We start from the raw sequence: 6,749 nt of genomic DNA, 5'->3' as shown, positions 1-6,749 counted from the left end.
ATAAAGTGTAAAGGAGAAGAAAGGGAGACTGACAGCCCGGAGAGAGAAGGAGGAAGTGCACATACTATAGTTTTGTTATCATGTGATCAGGCAATTAATAAAGTGCACAGTGTATGCCTCTTGTTCTGAAAAAGGTAAGATTAGATCTGGTTGGAAAATGGGGACAGTTTAACAAAAATTAATCAAAATAATTCATTTTCAGCAGAATTCCAACTTTGTGTTATAACCCCCAAAACTAAAATTTTGGGGGTTTTCTTTGTTCAATGTAAAGTCATATTTTTTTACATAAGGCAGACGCTCCAGCAGAAAATTTCGTTTGGCCAAAACATAATTTTCTAACCAAAATCAGTTTTGACATAAAATTTTTGACCAAACCTATGTAAGATAAACAGCTGACCAGAAGAATTGTTGTCTAATGGACAGAGCAGGAGACTGAGTCATTACTCCTGCTTTCTCTTCCTGGATTCTCCACCAAGCAGCTATATAACGTTGGACAAGTCATATAATCTCTGAGTATCTCAGCTGACCTACCTGTAATGTATTATTAGGTTATTTGTAAAGCACTCTGTCATAACCATACAGCTAAGGGTAGCCTAGAATTACTCCTTACCTGTAAGGGGTTAAGAAGCTCAGATAACCTGGTTGGCACCTGACTAAAAGGACCAATGCGGAAAGAAGATACTTTCAAATCTTGGAAGTTTAACCTAAGCTGGTAGAAATAAGCTTAGGGGGTCTTTCATGCAGGTCCCAGCATTTGTACCCTAGAGTTCTAAATTATTACCTTTTTTGGATTCAGGCTGCCATTAGAATTTTCCTGGTGAAAAAAATTACATAACTGAAGGCCAAAGAGGAATATCCTGTATGGTTAAATTTATACATGCTGTTCAAAAAGGATGATCTTCCAGCAATCAATGTTGAAACATCACAGAAACATGGTTTTCATTTTACCTTTTAAATAAGGATCAAATGGCAGCAGGAAGGAATGTGACATTTCAGGTTTTGGAGCATCTAGATGTAACCACAGAAGCAATGGTGCTTCTTCTGCTATTATTTCTGCAGCAAGATTTCTCGTTTGCTTCCAGTTCCAGATTAGTTTCAACCCTCTCCCCACTCCTTCCCTCCTCCTGGCAAGAAGTGAAGATATCTGATAAGTGATAATATCTGGTTTAAAGATGTGTCATTCATTTCAGAGTGACTAGCTGAAGAAGATAATGCTTGTGAACAAACTGGCTATCAGATTTCCAATAAGTGAAGGTCAGGCCAGCATCCCTTTGTACGTAGGTGCTGTGCAAACTTAGTGACAGTTTGAACAAGGATGCTGTTTCAAAATAAACCAGTCTAGTGGATTAGCTAATGTAAATATTTTGAATAAACTGGTCTATGAGTCAAAAGAAGCAACTTTGATTAGAAGGATGTTTTAGTGTGGAGGGAAAATATTCATTCTCCCCAATTAAACATTGTATATCTATTTTCTGCACTGTCCTTCCATTTTTGCCAAAGGACTTTTGATTTTTTTGTCATCATTCTAGAGGTTTCTCAAGAGGAAACATGAATCTCTTTTCTTAAAATATAGTGAAGGAATACACAACAAGAAAGATTGCTTTCCGGTTCTGAGCAGAAACTGTATTTATTTTACTCTGAGGCAGAAACCTTGTAGCACACTCAAATCCATACTGCAGTTAGGGCTTCATGTGCAGCTGCTTCTTTCAGCTTTAATTTAATTTAATTTTGGTTAGAACAGACACTCCACAGATATAACCCCAAAATGCCATCTTTAATTATTCTCGATTTAAACTTTTTCCTCTGTGGATGTCCAGTTTAAAATCAGCACTTTTTGCATATTTGGAACAGTCATGAATTTTCGTCCCCTCTTTCCTCTCTCTGTTTTTCCTCCATTCCCAGAATCCCTGGTAGCTTTGGTAAGAGCTGACACACTGAAAATTAATTATCTTTCAGACATAGTCTGCATGAGGAATTAAGACATCAGTTGTGGGCTGGAAATCCAGCACTTGCCAAACCATCAATTTGTGCCCAAGCTCTTGACCTAGCTGTAGTGCATAAAGATTAGACATGATATTTGTTAGTGTTTTAGTCACACTGATTGACAGCTATGACTTTTGCACATGAATTGTGTTTGGGTACTCATACATACAGAACAATTACTTTGACATTCTCATTAGCTGGTTTAATTTTAAAATGTTGCTTTGCTAAAAAAAAAAAGCCTCTTGTGTATTGTAATTTCTCTTCTCTGTCACTCAGAGTGTCAAATGTATTTTTTTCCCCCTTAGCACCCTATTCTCTCCAACTGCATGATTAAGCTTCTTTTAGGAAATTAAACCTTTTACTTTACTGCACTTAATTCTACCGGCTCATGGTGGCTGCTGACGACTGTCATTCCTGAGACTATAAAGAGGCATAGCCCCAAGACATCCTATAACAAGAGAAAACAAATGGGACACCACAGATAGCAGAAAGTACACTTTCCACTCATAAAACTGAAGATGGACAGGAGTCACGCTTAGCTGTGGCAGCAGAGGAAGGATATATAGGAGGTATTGAAGAGATGTGGTGTACTTAGTTTTAACAGCCTCCCACTTGACACATACACTGAAATTGTTGCAGTGCTAACGTGTCGCATTACTCCTGCCCTGGTAAGCCCCAGGGCAACACTATAATCTGAAATCCAAATTCAGCTTTATTCAGTAGTTCAAGTATCCCATTTCCTCTCATCCAACAAAAGAAGGCACAAGCAAGATCTTATTTTAAGCTAAGTATTGAATGACATAGACTCCCAAGAGCGGAAGACCATGGTACAATGAGAATCATTACATGGAATAGAGGGCAACTCCTTGAGGTGAAATTCTGGCTCCAATGAAATCAGTGGGAGTTTTATCACTGATTTCAATGGTGCCAAAATTTCAGCCCAGATATCTCACCATTGGGGAACAGTCCAAGAAGTTACAAAACAACCTTACAAATATAGGTTGATCCTAGTCACTGGTAACTGGGCAGAAATACACATTGCTTGAAACACAGACGAAAGGACGACGTAAAAATGTTCAACCATATCTGTGTCCTGAACACCCCCATAGGTATGATTAGCTGGTAGGTTGTGACAAACTTGGTTGACATACACTCTGTGTAAAATGTATTCCTGTGTGGAAAGCCAACACAAAGCCTATTAAGTGAGATTTTTAATTGTCTCATAAGCCTCCTTCTATCTGTCTGTATGGGGTGAATTTCACCCTTTCAGTCTAATGATGATGGGCACATTCGGGAATACAGCATGGTTCCATATAGACTTTTGCAGTCTTCTTTGGAAGATGCATTGGGTGCAGGACCTTATACCTATGTACACATCGTTTGCTACAACTCTGCTTTCAGCCTTAGGCTCTTATATGTCTTTGTACAATGTAGCTTCTGGTGATTATGACGATATAGTGTTTGTACACTTCTGCGGGCAAAGTTTGTTATCCTGCTGCTGGTTTCTTCATAGATAACGCTGCGGATTTTTCAGCTTGCTAGCTCTTCCTCATGTATTAGTGTCATCGAACCCTGACTTAGTATTAAAGGGATGTTTTCTTAGGATCGTTCATGTTTGGCCTGATTTTGAAATAAAACCAGCTGATGCAGCAGCTTGTTTTTTTCACTATCCAGAGATGAGATTTGGCTTTTTAGCTATTATTTTACAAGTGCCATAATAAAAAAAAAAGTCATGTTATCTATTCGGCTGTCACACAGCCATGGGGAAGCATTAACACAGTGGCCAGTGCCCCCTCTACCTAGCAAAACCACAAAATACAGTTGGGCTGCCATAAAACATTTGCTAACAAGCTTTTTCTCAGGCTTTTCAGGTTTACGATACAGAGTGAATCCAGTAATGAAAATGAAAAAGCTCATATAACAGCAGTCTTGGAAGGCAATGAAATCCTGAAGATACCCAATGCCTCATTAGGTGTTTCTTTAAAAGTAATATGTAGAGGACACTTAATTATAGAAAAGATTCAATACATATTTCTCACAAAGTCAGTGTTCAGCAAAAGCTGATTCCCAATAAGCCCTGTTTCTGTAGGCTCAGTAAAAGTTATATGACTGCCTGCTAGGGAAATTCTTAATCAAATCTATGACATATAGTAAATAAATCAGAGAGCTTTCTGTAAATTTTTCAAAAAAGGGACGCTACAGTAAACTTATGATTGTGGTTCTGCAGTGTGGTCAACTCTTTCTTCCATGACTGCTGAGTCCAGGCCAGGACTTCTGCTGAAGGATTTGGGGTGTGACACTAGGCAGCATAGGTTGTGTTTTATAAGTCAGGAAACTAATAAGAGCCAGAAAGAACTATGGGTCTGTCCATACTCCGAGTAAACAAGACCCTCTGTATTAATTATGGGACAAATGAGTCTCGTCTCATCTCTACCATGAGCGACACTACAGTTTCCTCTAATAAACTGAAATCTTCAAAAGTGATTTTCTGTTATCCTGGTAATATTTGCTAAGGAAATATTTGCTAAGGTCATGGGCACTCTTTTATGTGTGTGGGTGCGGGTGGGGGTATGCATATACCACAGTAATGAAGGCCTTATAAGTACTTGCATAGGTAGAGACATTTATTGCATTTCCGACATGTCCTGTTGCTCAGGACCTTTGTATGTTAGCTCTCAGCCCAACCCAATTAAATGCTTTAACACTGTACACTAACTAACATTAAGATCAATACCACCAAACAACTGGTTAATACCTAGAGGCTGGACGATAACATTGAAGGGGATGTTGTGGCAGGGAGGAAACCTAACTGCAGGCCTGAGACTGGGACTTCTGAGAGAGCTTACCCTCTTGCGGGTACCTCCCCAATTGTATAACCTGCACTCTCTCATCATAAATTGCCTCTCCCTTCTACCACTTCCTGTTGCCTCCCTCAGGCTGGGAACCAGAATGGGGAAAGTGGCACACAACGGAAACTGAAACTGGGATTGAACAGCTACTAGCATTGATCTCAGAGCAGTCCTGTCGAGAAAGGTCAGCTAGCAGATAAGGTTAAAATTTCCTGCCGGGAGGAGAAGGACCTTTTCCATTGTTCATGAAGGTGTGTGGGTGGCTAGTGAGAGGACTGCATTTCATGATAATGGAATATGGAGCCTTTCATTTTAGGTCACTGATTCATATCCAGCCTGTTTGGCAGTAGCCAATAGTCATTACCAGCTGGTAGCTAAATGAATTGGTCCTCTGTCTGATTCCTAGTGAAAACTAGTGATTTTTACAAATAAAACCACATTGTATGAGGTGACACCTCAATAGAGTGGCCAAGGACTAAATAGATGTTGATAATAAATCACCATCTCTCCTGTAGAGGTGGTCCCTGCAGTAGGAATTTGAAGCATGGTAGTGGGAAAGCTTGCCCTGCTGCTTTTCATATTCTATCTGTTGTGCTGGTAAATAAAGGCTGTCAGTCTCCAGGGCTGCCAGTTTGACACCTTTCATAGATTTTAAGCACAGAAGAGACCATTATGATCATCTAGTCCGACCTCCTGCATAACACAAGTCAGTAGATCATCCAATAATTTCTGCATCAGTGTGACAGCTGCTGTTTGAGCTCAAGCATCTTTTAGTGGACGAGAAGCCGGATATGAGTCAACAGTGTGCCCTTGTTGCCAACCAAGGGGCATTTTGGGATGTATAAGTAGGGGCATTGCCAGCAGATCGAGGGACGTGATCATTCCCCTCTATTTGACACCGGTGAGGCCTCATCTGGAGTACTGTGTCCAGTTTTGGGCCCCACACTACAAGAAGGATGTGGAAAAATTGGAAAGAGTCCAGCGGAGGGCAACAAAAATGATTAGGGGACTGGAACACATGAGTTATGAGGAGAGGCTGAGGGAACTGGGGCTGTTTAGTCTATGGAAGAGAAGAATGAGGGGGGATTTGATAGCTGCTTTCAACTATCTGAAAGGGGGTTCCAAAGAGGATGGCTCTAGACTGTTCTCAGTGGTAGCAGATGACAGAACAAGGAGTAATGGTCTCAAGTTGCAGTGGGGGAGATTTAGGTTGGATATTAGGAAAAACTTTTTCACAAGGAGGGTGGTGAAACAGTGGAATGCGTTACCTAGGGAGGTGGTGGAATCTCCTTCCTTAGAAGTTTTTAAGGTCAGGCTTGACAAAGCCCTGGCTGGGATGATTTAATTGGGGATCGGTCCAGCTTTGAGCAGGGGGTTTGACTTGATGACCTCCTGAGGTCCCTTCCAACCCTGATATTCTATGATTCTCTGAGAAAGACAGACCATCTTAAAGACTGAAAGTGATGGAGAATCCACCACATCCCTGGTAAACTGTTCCAATGCTTAATTATGCTCATTGTTAACAATCTGCACCACACTTATAGTCTGAATTTGACTAGCTTCATCCCCAACCACTAGATTTCATTATGCCTTTTTCTGCTACATTAAAGAGCCATTTACTATCAGAAATCTCTTCCTCACATAGGTATTTGTAGACTGTGATCAAGTTTTTACTTAATCTAAACTAAATAGATTGAGTTTCTAATGTCTCACATTATAAGGCAAGTTTTCTCGATCTCAAATATGCTTATTGCTCTTTTCCAACCCTTTCCAATTTTTCAACATCCATTTTGAAGTGTGGACACTGGAACAAGACCCAGTATTCCAGCGGTGGTGTCACTAATGCCACATACAGAGGTGATCCAAACTTCCTTACTACTACTTGATATTTCTTGCTTATGCATCCAACGATTGCAT

The sequence above is a fragment of the Chelonia mydas genome, chromosome 4 (assembly GCF_015237465.2).
Source record: "Chelonia mydas isolate rCheMyd1 chromosome 4, rCheMyd1.pri.v2, whole genome shotgun sequence".
Lineage (NCBI taxonomy): Eukaryota > Metazoa > Chordata > Testudines > Cheloniidae > Chelonia > Chelonia mydas.
The sequence above is the reverse complement of the archived record's forward strand: the minus strand, read 5'-3'. Positions refer to the sequence as shown.